The sequence below is a fragment of the Heterodontus francisci genome, chromosome 4 (assembly GCF_036365525.1).
Source record: "Heterodontus francisci isolate sHetFra1 chromosome 4, sHetFra1.hap1, whole genome shotgun sequence".
Lineage (NCBI taxonomy): Eukaryota > Metazoa > Chordata > Chondrichthyes > Heterodontiformes > Heterodontidae > Heterodontus > Heterodontus francisci.
This window is the reverse complement of record NC_090374.1, coordinates 152,845,107-152,861,937: the sequence shown is the minus strand read 5'-3', so window position 1 is coordinate 152,861,937 and position 16,831 is coordinate 152,845,107. Positions and strand designations below refer to the sequence as shown.

General features: G+C 47.5%; 1 long non-coding RNA gene across 1 annotated transcript; it reads right to left on the bottom strand.

Moving 5' to 3' along the window:
- Positions 1 to 638: 638 nt before the first annotated feature.
- LOC137368738 (uncharacterized) lies at positions 639 to 16,008 on the bottom strand. Its single transcript, XR_010974823.1, has 3 exons — positions 15,918 to 16,008; positions 760 to 785; positions 639 to 673 (listed from the first exon to the last, which is right to left on the bottom strand). It is a non-coding gene; the product is annotated as an uncharacterized lncRNA (long non-coding RNA).
- Positions 16,009 to 16,831: the final 823 nt, after the last annotated feature.

The window sequence follows — 16,831 nt, the reverse complement described above, 5'->3', positions numbered from 1 at the left end:
GGAGCACCTCTGGAGAGAAGAGGGTAGGGTAAACAAAAGATCATTGATCTTAAACATTAACCTACCTTCCTCTCTTCACAGATGCTAACTGACCTGCTGAGTGTTTTCAGCATTGCCTAATTTTTGCTACCTGCATGTACCTGCATGTATTCCAGGTACAAACACAGGTCAGAGAATGAGGGCAAGAAGGGCAAATTCAGCTGGGTTGTATCATTGGAAGGGAGCATGAGTAAGAGCCAGGGTGGTAACACTATGGCACCAGTTCTCCTGCCGAGTGAGTATCTGTGCTAGGATTGCCGCCTTGCTGAGTGTACCCCTTACAGCCTGAAATATCATGGACAGCAGTGCAAAATGGCCGATTATGCTTCCTTAGGGGCAGGATTTTGCTACCCTCCACCTGATTTACTTTTCCATCATCTTTATCCTACTGTCCAACTCTAATTTTGCCCCACATATTGTTCTCTTCTTTCTCTAACCTGACCTCCATCATTGTGCAAGGTGTACAGCTGTATAAAATACCCCCTCAAGTTTCTGCTTTTAAAAGAACATACCAAACTGCAACGCAGAGTCGACATTCATTGCCATAGGTCACTCCGTTAGTTCCACAGACTGGTGCATAGTTTTGATCACAGACTGGGATCTTCTTGGGTACCTCATTACAGTACGGTTGGATCTGAGGACAGAACAACTGTAGCAGCTCAAAATCCCAGACTGGCAATATGAACATTTAGAAAAGGGAAGTAAAGTTGCACATCATACCTTCATCTGGAGTTCGCTCACTACAACTAGAAGAATCAAAATAACAAAACAAAATTATTTCACAATAAAGATTGCTGACTATCAAAAAATGCAAAGAACATGCAGTTCTTAACTGTATCACTAAAGTTTCACATTGTGTTAAGTCATTTAAACAAAACAAATATTTTACATATTAGTCTTAGAGTTACTCCACCAGGAATTCAATCAAAGAGCAAATTTCTGGCTAACTCAAGTTTTGGAATTACAGCAATCAATATCTGAACATTTAAGTTGTTTGTATAATTCCCTCTTGAATGGAGACACCATACAACTTATTTGTTTAAATGTTGTTCCTTAGCAACATCATATGAAAACATGGGGACAGCTTCCACATGTATACTGATGACATCCAACTCTAGCACTCTACTACATCACTCGAACCCTCCACTGCCTTCCGATTCACTTACAACTGCACTTCCAGGGATGAATTTAGTTCCGACGGTGGGACTGGAAACAGGTGCCGTTTCCAATTAGATTAGATTAGATTAGAGATACAGCACTGAAACAGGCTCTTCGGCCCACCAAGTCTGTGCCGAACATCAACCACCCATTTATACTAATCCTACACTAATCCCATATTCCTACCAAACATCCCCACCTGTCCCTATATTTCCCTACCACCTACCTATACTAGTGACAATTTATAATGGCCAATTTACCTATCAACCTGCAAGTCTTTTGGCTTGTGGGAGAAAACCGGAGCACCCGGAGAAAACCCACGCAGACACAGGGAGAACTTGCAAACTCCACATAGGCGGTACCCGGAATCGAACCCGGGTCCCTGGAGCTGTGAGGCTGCGGTGCTAACCACTGCGCCACTGTGCCGCCCTTGTTTTTATTTGTGACATGGATGCCCGTCCCACCGTGAACATGCGGCGGGCGGCCATTTCACATACTGGAGACGAGGGGCTTCCCCCCACCTCCACAATCACATGGTGGGGTGGGAGGCAAGAGGCCAGGTATGGCGTCAGATGTACTCAACCACAATCTGTAACCTCATGGCCTGGCATATCCCCCATTCTCCCATTACCCATCAAGCCAGGAGACCAAAATAAAAGCAAAATACTGCGGATGCTGGAAATCTGAAATAAAAACAAGAAATGCTGGAACCACTCAGGAGACCAACCCTGATTCAATGAAGAGTGCAGGAGGGCATGCCAGGAGCAACACCAGGCATACCTCAAAATGAGGTGTCAACCTGGTGAAGCTACAACACAGGACTATCTGCGTGTCAAACTGCGTAAGCAGCATGCACTAGACAGAGCTAAGCGATCCCATAACCAACGGATCAGATCTAAGCTCTGCAGTTCTGCCACATCCAGCCGTGAATGGTGGTGGACAATTAAACAACTAACTGGAGGAGTTGGCTCCATAAATATCCCCATCCTCAATGATGGGGGAGCACAGCACATCAGTGCAAAAGATAAGACTAAAGCATTTGCAACAATCTTCAGCCAGAAGTGCCGAGTTGATGATCCATCTCGGCCTCCTCCTGAACTTCCCAGCATCACAGATGCCAGACTTCAGCCAATTCGATTCACTCCACGTGATATCAAGAAACAACCGAAGGCACTGGATACTGCAAAAGCTATGGGCGCTGACAATATTCCGGCAATAGTACTGAAATCCTGTGCTCCAGAACTTGCCGCACCCCTAGCCAAGCTGTTCCAGTACAGCTACAACACTGGCATCTACCCTGCAATGTGGAAAATTGCCCAGGTATGTCCTGTACACAAAAAGCAGGACAAGTCCAACCCGGCCAATTACTGCCCCATCAGCCTACTCTCAATCATCAGTAAATTGATGTAAGGTGTCATCAACAGTGCCATCAAGCGGCACTTGCTTAGCAATAACCTGCTCAGTGATGCTCAGTTTGGGTTCTGCCAGGGCCACTTAGCTCCTGACCTCATTACAGCCTTGGTTCAAACATGGACAAAAGAGCTAAACTCAAGAGGTGATGTGAGAGTGACTGCCCTTGACATCAAAGCAGTATTTGACCGAGATGGCATCGAGGAGCCCGAGCAAAACCGAAGTCAATGGGAACCAGGGGGAAAACTCTCCACTGGTTGGAGTCATACCTCGCACAAAAGAAGATGGTTGTGGTTGTTGGAGGTCAATCATCTGAGCTCCAGGATATCACTGCAGGAGTTCCTCAGGGTAGTGTCCTAGGCCCAACCATCTTCAGCTGCATCATCAATGACCTTCCTTCAATCATAAGGTCAGAAGTGGGGATGTTCGCTGATGATTGCACAATGTTCAGCACCATTTGCAACTCCTCAGATACTGAAGCAGTCCATGTAGAAGTGCAGCAAGACTTGGACAATATCCAGGCTTGGGCTGATAAGTGGCAAGTAACATTCGTGCCACACAAGTGCCAGGCAATGACTATCTCCAACAAGAGAGAATCTAACCATCTCCCCTTGACATTCAATGGCTTTACCATCGCTGAATCCCCCACTATCAACATCCTAAGGGATACCATTGACCAGAAACTGAACTGCAGTAAACATATAAATACCGTGGCTACAAGAGCAGGTCAGAGGCTAGGAATCCTGTGGCGAGTAACTCATCTCCTAACTCCCCAAAGCCTGTCCACCATCTACAAGGCACATGTCAGGAGTGTGATGGAATACTTGCCTGGATGGGGCAGCTCCAACAACACTCAAGAAGCTCGACACTATCCAGGACAAAGCAGCCCACGTGATTGACACCCCATCCATGAACATTCACTCCCTCCACCACTGATGCACAGTGGCAGCAGTGTGTACCATCAACAAGATGCACTGCAGCAATGCACCAAGGTTCCTTACATAGCACCTTCCAAACCCACGACCTCTACCAATTAGAAGGACAAGGGCAGCAGATGCATGGGAACACCACCACCTGCAAGTTCCCCTCCAAGTCACACACCATCCTGACTTGGAACTATATCGCCGTTCCTTCACTGTCGCTGGGTCAAAATCCTGGATCTCCCTTCCTAACAGCACTGTGGGTGTACCTACCCCACATAGACTGCAGTGGTTCAAGAAGGCAGCTCACCACCACCTTCTCAAGGGCAATTAGGGATGGGCAATAAATGTTGGCCTGGCCAGCGACGCTCTCATCCCATGAATGAATAATTTTTAAAAATGACCACAGAGCAGTTGCGGGTGCCGTATTTAAAGGCCTGCCAGCCCTGAATTCACTCCTACCTGCTGTAAAAGAGTGTCCACAGTGTGTGTTTGCTGTTCCAGGACCCCTTCTGCTGCCTGATAGTCAACCAGGACCCAAGCCTGCAGTGACCATGGCAGAAGGAAGACACCAGGTGACTCCACGGTTTGGCGATGCCTCCTTCAAAATTCTCCCCCAGGCTGCAAGGGAACAGCGGGAGGTCATCTTCGCCAGCGATGACAAGAAGAGGTCATCCTTCCTGACCAAGCAAGCCTGGACAGTATCGCTGAGAAGGTCAGCAGCTGTAGTGTCAACACCCGCACATGGGTTCAGTGCCGCAAGAGGGTCAACGAAAACTTTCGTTCTGCCAAGGTGGTTGCTCCTTACCTGTCCCTCTCCTTTTTAGGGATTGCTTGTGGTTATGTGGGAGGAAGCAGGACATGGGGAGGGAGACAACACAAAAGCACAGGCAAACAGGGTTAAGCATCACCTCATCCTGACAGATGCACAGATGCATCTCGGCCACAGGCCACAGTTCATCCCTATTAACTCCCCTGAGAGCTGACGGGTGGATGAGTTCCATAGGAAACACAGTAGGGGACGAGAGGCTGCCACTAGCAGAGCAGTCATGTTGATCTCTTTGCAAGGTATGACTATCTCCCTCTTTCCACTTCCAAGACAAGACAGCCTACAACAGGAGGGAGACATTACAGACTGGCAGAGTGATGCCAGACATCAGGCCTCTCTCCATGGCTAAGCAGGAGGCACTAGAGCTGGTGGGAACACAGGGCGGCTGCTCCATAGCGGATGGTGAGACTGGAGTCTCCGCGCAAGAGCATGAGGATTCACTTCCATCGACATACAGTTCACTTCTGGAGACTCCCATCATGCGTGGTTGGCATGACGAGATCTGTTAATCCTAACCCACACATGTTTGTGTTCTCTCATGTATGTTGCCATCCATAGGAGATTCCACAGGAAGGGGCGGGGTAGAATTCCACCTCCGAGGAGGATCAGCAGTCAGAGGAAGCACCATCCCATGATTCTCCTGCACCTTCCACCAGCACAGATACTTTCACCTTGGTGGATTTCCACTTGGCTGTAGAATCAAGGTCACAAGCTGGTGAGAGCACCACACACACGCCCGAGCAGCTGGCTGAGGCTGAGACAGCTGAGGTCTCTGACAGTCGGAGGACTGTGGGTGGCCAGGCCCATGCTGAGACCCAGACTGATGACGAGTCTCTGGTGTTGACAGCACAGGGCATGCTGGAATGGTAGAGAGAAGTAAGGGAACATCTAGCAGAGATGCCAGAGCAGACAAGTGAGGAGTCCATCCATGCCATGACTGTTGCCATGTCCCAGGCATGTGAGCGCATGGCTTCCTCCATTAATAGATTTGTGGTCCTCATGGAGAGCCAGATGCCACAGATGCACGCAGACCTGCACACCATTGCCTTGGCTATGAACTCGATGCAGCAGTGGCAAGGCAAAAGGACAAGGCGCCTGGAGTCATCTCCCGCTCCACATCCTTCTCTGGTCAGCATGGAGGTTCAAGCGAGCCTTGAAAGGGAGGAGGAGAGGCTGGCCTCCACATCCAAGAGCTCCCCTCAGGTCACTGTAAGTGTGGACAGCGGCTCCTCTGCCCCTCCGCCAGTGAGCCCAGCTCCAGCAGCTGTGACGCCTGAGGAGAGTCCTGAACCAGTGCAGGAAAGCCTCAGGCAGCCGGGGCCTTCCAGGCCTCAGTCAGCTAGAGGACGGCTGCCGAAGTCATCACAGGCCAAGGGGCAGCCTGATCAGCAACCTGCCTCCAGCCCAGATCACACCTTGTAGGAGCACTTGCAAACACAGTAAGAAAACTATCCTAGCCACACTTGGGGAGTTACGGGTGGGTGTTTGCCATCTGAAATGTAATGATTAATATGAAGTTCTTTTTCTCACGTAATTAATGATCAATGTGTAACAGTCATTATTCTATCATGCCTTCATTGTGAGCTGCTGACTTCACCCTTCCCCCTTAGTGGAATGTCAATGTAACCACAGCCCTCATTAACATTTGAACTCCCATGGGCCCTAGAGTGGTTTTCAGCTGAATGCAAGTCAGGGAACCCAAATGGAAAGAAGGCGACAGTACATATGCATTGGGGTGAGACTTTATTGGTTTCTTTGTGGGCATCAGGGTGGCTGGAAGCAGGTGATTCTAAGATTATCTCTTGCCTCCTTGGCATGTCGCTCAATCTGCCTGGCCTCGACTGCGAGAGCTTCAACATCCAGGGGTGCTTCATTCTTTCCCTCCTCTGCATCCTCTTTATTGGTAAGCATCTCATTGTTACGTAAGGCCTCTCCCCACTGCAGTGCTAGATTGTGCAGAGCACAGCAGACCACCACAATATGCTGGACTCCACCTGATCGATTGAGGCAGTGGAATCTCATCTTCAACAGTCCAATGGTCACTCAGGTGGTGCCATGGCAAGTGTTGTACTTCTCCTCTGCTACAGTGCGAGGGTTCCTCACAGGCGTGAGTAGCCATGTCTTCAATGGGTAGTCCTTGTCCCTGAGAATTCATCCCTGAGGGCGAATGGGGAACCTGAAAAGCTATGGCACCTGCGGCTGTTGAAGTATGTGGTTGTCATGGCTACTTCAGGAAAAGCAGAAAAGCAGCAGGAAACACTATCAGTGGTCGCAGACCAGTTGAACGTTGATTGAATGGAAGTCCTTCCTGGTGATGAAGGTGGTTAGCTGGTCCGTGGGAGCCTTGATGGCATGCAGTCTATCAGACCTTGCACCCAGGGAAATCCAGTGATGACCCTGAATCCAATGGCCCTCTCGGCCTGACTGTCAGGGTCGGTCAGTTAGTGCACATAGTTGCCGGTCCTCTTGAATAGGCCACTGGTCACCTCCTTGATGCAGCAGTGGGCTACTGCCTGTGAGACTCCACACATGTCCGCTATGGATCCTTGAAAAGATCCAGACGTGTAAAAGTTCACTGCCACTGTGATCTTGAGGGCGATGGGTATAGGGCGACCCTGAAATCCCATAGGTCGCAACTCATCCTGAAGCAGGTGCATAAGACAGTAGGCCTTCAGACCGCTGTCGATGCAGAGAGGACCCTGTCCTGCCAACTGAGCTTTTGCAACTTCTCCAAGGCCCTCAGTACCCACCTTTGCTGATAGCTGACCCTCTCATCCAGCAGTATGGGCGACCAAACATCTCACACAACAGTTTAGTCACCCAGTACAACCACCCAAACCTAGATCCCCCTTTTTAAATCAATCGAGGCTCAGAACCCCGTCAGGGACCCCAAGACCCCCACACACCTTGCAGAACACACAATCCAACAATGTCCTCTGCAACCTCCTCTTCCCCTATGCAGCACAGTTCATGGCTGCCTCCCCGTTGTGGCACTGAAGCTTCTTGACTTGGTGCCACCAGCTTTTAAAGGCCATAAACCTGAAGGCACGGGTGCTGCCCGCTCGCAATTTAAATGTGATTCTCATCACCTCGGGGCAGCAATACCACCTTGGTGCTTTCCCACCTTTGACTTAATTCAGAACTGACGTCACAACACCAGATTTTCGGGTGGACTGTTTCGTCATGTGATTCTCCATCCCCCACCCCCCATCCCCACGCCATCATTCCCTCTTTTAACAGCTGCATTAAATTCAGCCCTCAAAATCCAAACTGTCTGGTCTTTGGCCCTCTAGCCGCCGTGACATTTCTGCAGCTAAGGATCTGCTGAACCACACCCTCACCTCTACCTTTGATGTCTTAGTCCCCATTCTCTCACCCTGGACGTTCTTCCAGTATGGCCCTCAACTCCACTCCCTTAGGTCCAAGGGATGCAGAATGAATAGAAATGGCAACTGGTCTAGCCATTCACTGCCAGATCTGGCTGGAGAACATAAACTCTGTGAAGTCCCTCTCTCATCTGCCAAAACTGCTCACTATTTGAAGACTAAAGAGAAGGAAGCTCTCTCCCTCTCTCTCAAAAGGTACCAGGGACCCACGGAAGCAGCTTAAGCCTCAAGACAGAGGACATCTTCAGCCTTCTGGTACCAGCAAAACAAGTTTGAAAGTGTGCATTGGGCCCCAGTGAGAACTGCAAGACATAACTCTAATCAAGGACTTTACATCCAAACCAAAGACAGTAACTGAATTCCATCAACTGCTCCAAAACCCTCCCCCTTTAATTCTTCCTCCTCCTCTGTATCTATTTGTGTGGGTGTTTATCTTGTATGCATGCTTGCGTGGTTGCGTCATGTATTTTTAGTAATTTTAACTGAGTTAGAGTGTTAATGCTAATAAACTTACATCTTTCTTGTTTAAACCTAAGAAAGCCTGTCTGATTGGTTTATTTACAATTACAATTAGAAAGCAGTGAGCAAGGACTCACTGAGGTGAAGCTAAAAACACTGTGTTTTAAAAGTTAAACCCTGTTACGGCCAAACCAAGAGAGGGGCGAGAGGGAAGCCTGAGACCCCTTCCTCACCCGGTCGTAACACAGTTTCTGCTGCACCACTGTACAGAACCAGTTGTTATATGAGTCACAAATGACAGCCTATGTGACTGCAACAAAGGTAAACTATCCCTCCTCGTCCTTTTTGGACTGTCTACAGTCTTTGACACAGATGACCACACCAGCTTCCTCCAACACCTCTCTGCTGCCCAGCTGGCTGTGACCGCACTCTCCTGGTTCCATTCCTCTCTATCTAATCATAGCCAGAGAATCACCCTTCCTGCTCCTGTACACTTACCTCTGGTGTCCCCCAAGGATCTATCCTTGGCTCCTCCTATTTCTCATCTACATGCTTCCCCTTAGCGACAGCATCCAAAAACAGAGCATCAGTTTCCACATGTACACTGATGGCACCTAGCTCCATCTCATCCCCACCTTTCTCGATACGTCCACTATCTTTAGATTGTCAGACTGCTTGTCCAACATGCGGCACTGTATGAGCAGATATTTCCTCCAATTAAATATTGGGAAGACAGAAGCCATTGCCTTCAGTACACGTGACAAGCTGTGTCCCTCTCTCTGGCAACTGTTTGGGGCTGAACCAGACTGCTCACAATCTTGGTGACATATTTGAGCCTGAGATGATCTTCCGACCACATAGCTGCTCCATCATTAAGACTGCCTATTTCCACCTCAGTAGCATCGCCCGACTCCACGCCTGCCTCTGCTCATCTGCTGCTGAAATCCTCATCCACACCTTTGTTACCTCCAGACTTGACTGTTCCAAAGCGCTACTTTGCAGGCTCCCACAATCTACCCTCCGTTGACTTGAGGTCATCCAAAACTCTGCTGCCCATGTCCTAACTTGCATCAAGTTCCATTCACCAGTTGTCCCTGTGCTCGTTGACCTACACTGACTTCCAGTTAAGTTTAGTTTAGTTTAGAGATACAGCACTGAAACAGGCCCTTCGGCCCACCGAGTCTGTGCCGACCATCAACCACCCATTTATACTAATCCTACACTAATCCCATATTCCTACCACATCCCCACCTGTCCCTATATATTTCCCTACCACCTACCTATACTAGGGGCAATTTATAATGGCCAATTAACCTATCAACCTGCAAGTCTTTGGCATGTGGGAGGAAACCGGAGCACCCGGAGGAAACCCAAGTTAAGTAATACCTTGATTTTTAAAATACTCATTCTTGTTTTAAATCCCTCCATGGCTTCACCTCTCCCTACTTTTGCAATCTTCTCCAGCTGCACAACCCTCTGAGATATCTGTGCTCATCCAATTCTGGTCTTTTGAGCATCCCAATTTTAATTGCTCTACCGCTATTGGTCATACCTTCAACTGCCCAGGTCCTAAGCACTGGAATTCCCTTCCTAAACATCTCCGCCTCTCTACTTCTCTTTCCTCCTTCAAGGTGCTCCTTAAAATCTATCTCGTTGACTAAGCTTGTCATCATCTGCCCTAATATCTCCTTATGTCAAATTTTACCTTATAACACTCAGTGAAGCACCTTGAGCAATTTACTTAGGTTAAGGGGACTATATAAATACAAATTGTTGTTGTTGTGCTATCAGACTGCTTGTCCAACATCCAGCCTGAGATGAGCTGTCGCCTCCTCCCGACAAGCACTGGGAAAACAGAAGCCCTTACTTTCATTTAATTGACATCCCTCTCCATGGCCACTGCCTCAGACTGAACCAGTCTATTTGCAACATTAACATCCTGTTCGACTCCGAGATGAGCTTCCAATCCAATAGCCCTACTGTCAGAAAGACCTACTTCCATCTCCAGACTTGATCTATGCCAGACCTCCATCTTCTGCCTATCCATAAACTTCAGCTCATCTAAAACAGTGCTGCCATATGTTATTCCACACCAAGTTCCGCTTGCCCATCACCCCTGCTCTCACTAATTTACGTTGATTCCTAATCCCCCAATGCCTCAAATTTAAAGGTTTCATCTCTCTGTTTAAATCGTTCATGACCTTGTCCCTTCTGATCCCAATCTCTTTAACTTCCTCCAGCACTTACAGTCTCTCTGAATTCTCCATTCATCTGACTCTAGCCTCTTGAATTTTCCCTTATCAACTTGCCTCAACCTTGATAGACATGTCATCAACTACCTAAGCCCCATTCTCTGGAATACGTTCACTAAATCCACTTATTCATTTCCCATTCTTCCTTTAAAATCCTCCTTAAAACCCAGTGACTGACCAAATTTTGATCATCTTCTCCATCTCTCAATCCTTCACAGCTTCCATTTTGTGTTATTCCTCTGTGAAACACCTTGGGAAAAGTATCTATATATTAAGATCCAATATAAATACAAGTTGTTGTTTCAACTTATATATGTAGTCTTCTGCTACATCCTTAGTATTTTGCTGCTTTGCCAGGAATCTGATCTGTTTCTGCTGGTTCCCATCTGACCCTGGATTCTGCTCCACTGTTGCTGAATGACCTTTGCTATGTTACTTTCCATCTGCTTCCTATTGCCACTGATTGTGTTATTCCCTCCACTGGTATACTGCATCAGTTAGTGTGCATGACTATTCACTGAGACCACTACTCAGCTCTGTTGGACTCCTGGATCAAACTACGTTGGCTCACACCTTGTACTCACCATTTTCCAAGGAAATACCTCCAGCAGTGTGCCCAAAGGTGCTGTATCCCCGAAACAGCTCCTAGACTCACTTGCCCTACACATCTGTCTCCGAACCTGATCATCAATTTGGCAGTGTTCCAAACTGACTCCATCATATCAATGTTAACTTCATCCCACCACAGGGCGTCTGGTTTTAACTATACACACTCTCCTATTGTTTCCTGCCTGTTATTCATTTACAACCAGAACATATCTAACCTAATCTTTTCAATGCCTCTGTAACCTACTTTTCCCTGTGTTCATTCACATGCACATTTTGGCTACCACGTATACCAAAGTTCATTCTTCCTATCTCCCTTACCCTTTCTCTTCTCTTTATCTTCTTGAGCTCTTCTCTCCTTTGTCCTTCCTTGCCTATTATCCAGTAATGCCTCCTTTCATTTCTCCCTTCTGCATCAACCCCTGGAAAAAGCTGTCACTTAAGTCACTCATTGCCTCCTTCAAATTGCCAGTTATCTAACCTTTGGCTGTTTTTTTCACCACAGTACTTCTGCAGCTTTCGATCTGCTCAATCATACCCTCAGCTCTGTCTTTGATCCCCTTGTCCTCAGTAAAACACATTCTCTCTCACCCTGGTCATTCTCCCTGGTACTGTCCCCACCTTCAACCCCTTAAGTCTAAGAGGCGCAGACTTAGAGTCAAAGAGTCGTAGAGTCATAGAGTTATGCAGCACAAAAACAGGCCCTTTGGCCCACCGTGTCCGGGCCGGCCATCAAGCCTAGCTATTCTAATCCCATTTTCAAGCACTTGGCCCATAGCATTTCAAGTGCTCATCTGGATACTTCTTAAATGTTGTGAGGGTTCCTGCCTCAGATTCCATATTCCAACCACCCTCTGGGTGAAACATCTTTTCCTCAAATGAATGCATTTGAGTGCATTTGCTGCACCACTAGTCTAGTCACTCATCGCCAGATCTATCTGGACCACATAAAGCACTATCGGGCCTTTCTCTCATCTGTTGAAACTGCTCACTACTCCAGGATCATCCTGGAATGCAAAGATAACACCTGGCTCTGTTTATCTTTGGACCTTCCTAGACTACATGTAGCATCAGAAGAGGCAGCCAGGGCTTTGTTTCAAAGAACAAAGAACAGTACAGCACAGCAACAGGCCATTTGGCCCTTCAAGCCTGCACCGATCTTGATGCCTGTCTAAACTAAAACCTTCTGCACTTCCGGGGACCGTATCCCTCTATTCCCTTCCTATTCATGTATTTGTCAAGATGCCTCTTAAACGTTGCTATCGTACCTGCTTCCACCACCTCCCCCGACAGCAAGATCCAGGCACTCACCACCCTCTGTGTAAAATACTTGCCTCGCACATCCCCTCTAAACTTTGCCCCTCGCACCTTAAACCTATGTCCCTTAGTAACTGACTCTTCTACCCTGGGAAAAAGCTACTGACGATCCACTCTGTCCATGCCACTCATAACTTTGTAAACCTCTATCATGTCGCCCCTCCACCTCCGTCGTTCCAGTGAAAACAATCCAAATTTATCCAACTTCTCCTCATAGCTAATACCCTCCAGACTAGGCAACATCCTGGTAAACCTTTTCTGTACCCTTTCCAAAGCCTCCACGTCCTTCTGGTAGTGTGGCGACCAGAATTGTACGCAATATTCCAAGTGTGGCCTAACTAAGGTTCTGTACAGCTATAGCATGACTTGCCAATTTTTATACTCTATGCCCCGACCGGTGAAGACAAGCATGCCGTATGCCTTCTTGACTACCTTATCCACCTGCGTTGCCACTTTTAGTGATCTGTAGACCTGTACGCCCAGATCTCTCTGCCTGTCAATACTCCTAAGGGTTCTGCCATTTACTGTATACTTCCCACCTGTATTAGACCTTCCAAAATGCATTACCTCACATTTGTCTGGATTAAACGCCATCTGCCATTTCTCCGCCCAAGTCTCCAACCGATCTATATCCTGCTGTATCCTCTGACAATCCTCATCACTATCTGCAACTCCACCAACCTTTGTGTCATCCGCAAACTTACTGATCAGACCAGCTACATTTTCGTCCAAAACATTTATATATACTACAAACAGCAAAGGTCCAGCACTGATCCCTGCAGAACACCACTAGTCACATCCCTCCATTCAGAAAAGCACCCTCCTACTGCTACCCTCTGTCTTCTATGACCGAGCCAGTTCTGTATCCATCTTGCCAGCTCATCTCTGATCCTGTGTGACTTCACCTTTTGTATCAGTCTGCCATGAGGGACCTTGTCAAAGGCTTTACTGAAGTCTATGTAGACAACATCCACTGCCCTTCCTTCATCAATCATCTTCATCACTTCCTCACAAAACTCGATCAAGTTAGTGAGACACGACCTCCCCTTCACAAAACCATGCTGCCTCTCGCTAATATGTTTGTTTCCAAATGGGAGTAAATCCTGTCCCGAAGAATCCTCTCTAATAATTTTCCTACCACTGACGTAAGGCTCACCGGCCTGTAATTTCCTGGATTATCCTTGCTACCCTTCTTAAACAAAGGAACAACATTGGCTGTTCTCCAGTCCTCTGGGACCTCACCTGTAGCCAATGAGGATGCAAAGATTTCTGTCAAGGCCCCAACAATTTCCACCCTTGCCTCCCTCAGTATTCTGGGGTAGATCCCATCAGGCCCTGGGGACTTATCTACCTTAATGTTTTTCAAGACGCCCAACACCTCCTCCTTTTTGATATCGGCATGACGCAGACTATCTACACTCCCTTCCCGAGACTTGTCATCCACCAAGTCCTTCTCTTTGGTGAATACTGATGCAAAGTACTCATTTAGTAGCTTGCCCATTTCCTCTGGCTCCACACATAGATTCCCTCCTCTGTCCTTGAGTGGGCCAACCCTTTCCCTGGTTACCCTCTTGCTCTTTATATACGTATAAAAAGCCTTGGGATTCTCCTTAATCCTGTTTGCCAATTACTTTTTATGACCCCTTTTAGCCCTCCTGACTCCTTGCTTAAGTTCCTCCCTACTGTTTTTATTTTCCTCAAGGGCTTCGTCTATTCCTCACCTTCTAGCCCTTACGAATGCTTCCTTTTTCTTTTTGACTAGGCTCACAATTTCCCTTGTTATCCAAGGTTCCCGAAACTTGCCAACCTTATCCTTCATCCTCACAGGAACATGCCAGTCCTGGACTTATCCTTATCCACATGTACCTTAAAACTTATGGAATTATGGTCATTGTTCCCGAAATGCTCCCCTACTGAAACTTTGACCACCTGGCCGGGCTCATTCCCCAATACCAGGTCCAGTACAGCCCCATCCCTAGTTGGACTATCTACATATTGTTTCAAGAAGCCCTCCTGGATGCTCCTTACAAATTCTGCCCCATCCAAGCCCCTCGCACTAAGTGAGTCCCAGTCAATATAGGGGAAGTTAAAATCACGCACCACAACAACCCTGTGGGTTTTACATCTTTCCAAAATCTGTCTACATATCTGCTCCTCTACCTCCCGCTGGCTGTGGGGAGACCTGTCGTAAACCCCCAACGTTGTGTCTGCACCCTTCCTATTCCTGAGCTCTACCCATATTGCCGTGCTGCATGATCCCTCCGAGGTGTCCTCCTGCAGTACAGCTGTGATATTCTCCTTTACCAGTAATGCAACTCCCCCACCCCTTTTACATCCCCCTCTATCCCGCCTGAAGCTTCTAAATCCTGGAACGTTTAGCTGCCAATCCTGTCCTTCCCTCAACCAGGTCTCTGTAATAGCAACAACATCATAGTTCCAAGTACTAATCCAAGCTCTAAGTTCATCTGCCTTACCTGTTATACTTCTCGCATTGAAACAAATGCACTTCAGACCACCAGTCCCACTGTGCTCAGCAACATCTACCTCCCTGCTCTTCCTCTCAGTCTTACTGGCCTTATTCACTAGTTCCCCCTCAGTTATTTCACCTGCTGGACTATTGCTCTGGTTCCCACCCCCCACCACACTATTTTAAACCCTCCCGAGTGACGCTAGCAAACCTCGCAGCCAGGATATTTGTGCCCCACCAGTTTAGATGCAACCCGTCCTTCTTGTACAGGTCCCACCTGTCCCGGAAGAGATCCCAATGATCCAGATATCTGAAACCCTCCCTTCTACACCAGCTGTTCAGCCACGTGTTTAGCTGCACTATCTTCCTATTTCTAGCCTCACTGACACGTGGCACAGGGAATAACCCTGAGATTACAACCCTGGAGGTCCTGTCTCTTAACTTACTACCTAACTCCCTAAACACCCCCTGCAGGACCTCGTCACGCTTCCTGCCTATGTCGTTAGTACCAATGTGTACCACAACCTCTGGCTGTTCACCCTCCCCCTTCAAATGCCCCCTGCCCGTTCAGAGACATCCTTGACCCTGGCACCAGGGAGGCAACATACCATCCTGGAGTCTCTTTCACATCCACAGAAGTGCCTATCTGTGCCCCTGACTATAGAGTCCCCTGTAACTATTGCTCTTCCGCGCTTTGTCCCTCCCTGCTGAACAACAGAGCCAGCAGTGGTGCCACTGCTCTGGCTGCTGCTGTTGTTTTCACCTGATAGGCCAAGCCTCCAACAGTATCCAAAACGATATACTTGTTAGAGAGGGGGATAGCCACAGGAGATTCCTGCACTGACTGCCTGCCCCTTCTCGCGGTCACCCATCTATCTGCCTGCACCTTGTGTTTCAATGGTTTATCTGGAGAATGGCATCTTGCAGCCCTTCCTCAGGGCTGCACTGAAGTGTTAGTGTGCATTACAGACTCAAGTCTTGGAGTGGAGAAAATCAGAAAACAATCTGATAACCAAAAAACTTGGGAGAAATGAAACTCTTTGACTGTATCCAGTGCTATAAAGAGAAACTTACCCATGGCGCAGAGGAAGATTAGGGTGAGCAGAGTAAAAGCTGAGAATGGTTTCATTCTCCTGCAGCAGAAGCACTGGGTCAATAGTTGTCTTCTTGAATTGACACTTGTCTCTTAGTGTTACACTGCACACAATGAGCTGGTTTATATAAAGGGAAGGCTGCTCAGTGACTCATTGAATAATGTGAAATACACAGGGGCTAAATATGGACTAAGGATGCTGAGTGTATGTGTGAGGCAACAGTTAACAGTACTAAACTGAAACAAGTGCTACAGTGTTAAACAATGCACAGGTCCAAGCACAGCACAAACCTACAAGGACACAATCACTTGAAGGCCCCCAGAGTTGCCATTCTTTTACTGAAGTACACAGTGAGCTCTTTATCTCACTCCACTCCTTCCTAAAGCTGAATGCAACAAATATTGACAACAGCTCGTGTCTTCAATGAAGCACTCCCACTCTCAATAACACCTTGTATATTGTTGGGAAAATGACAAGTTATGGAACTGGAGCTGGAACTGCTTTTTAGTGCAGACTGTATATAATGTAGGGGTAGTTACTGCATATTCAGGAGAACTGTGTCACATCGGCACATGGGAATTTGACTCACCCAATGGTAAGTTTAATTCACCATACAAATGTATTGATTACATTTGATGGTGAATGCACAGTGACAGGAAGTGAAAGTAAAGGAATATAATACCAGCTGGAAAGCTGGGCTTGAGGAAAAAAGTGCTTCACATAAGTGGGCCAGTTTATAAATGCTACAGATTACAATTTCCCACCATACCACCAACAGGTGAAGCTGCCCAGCAACAGCACAGGCTCATAAAATTACCCTTCAAAGTTCCCTGGAACAACTGGATGATATAAGACATTCGGGGTATAATTCTGACCATTTGCAGGGTTCTCACC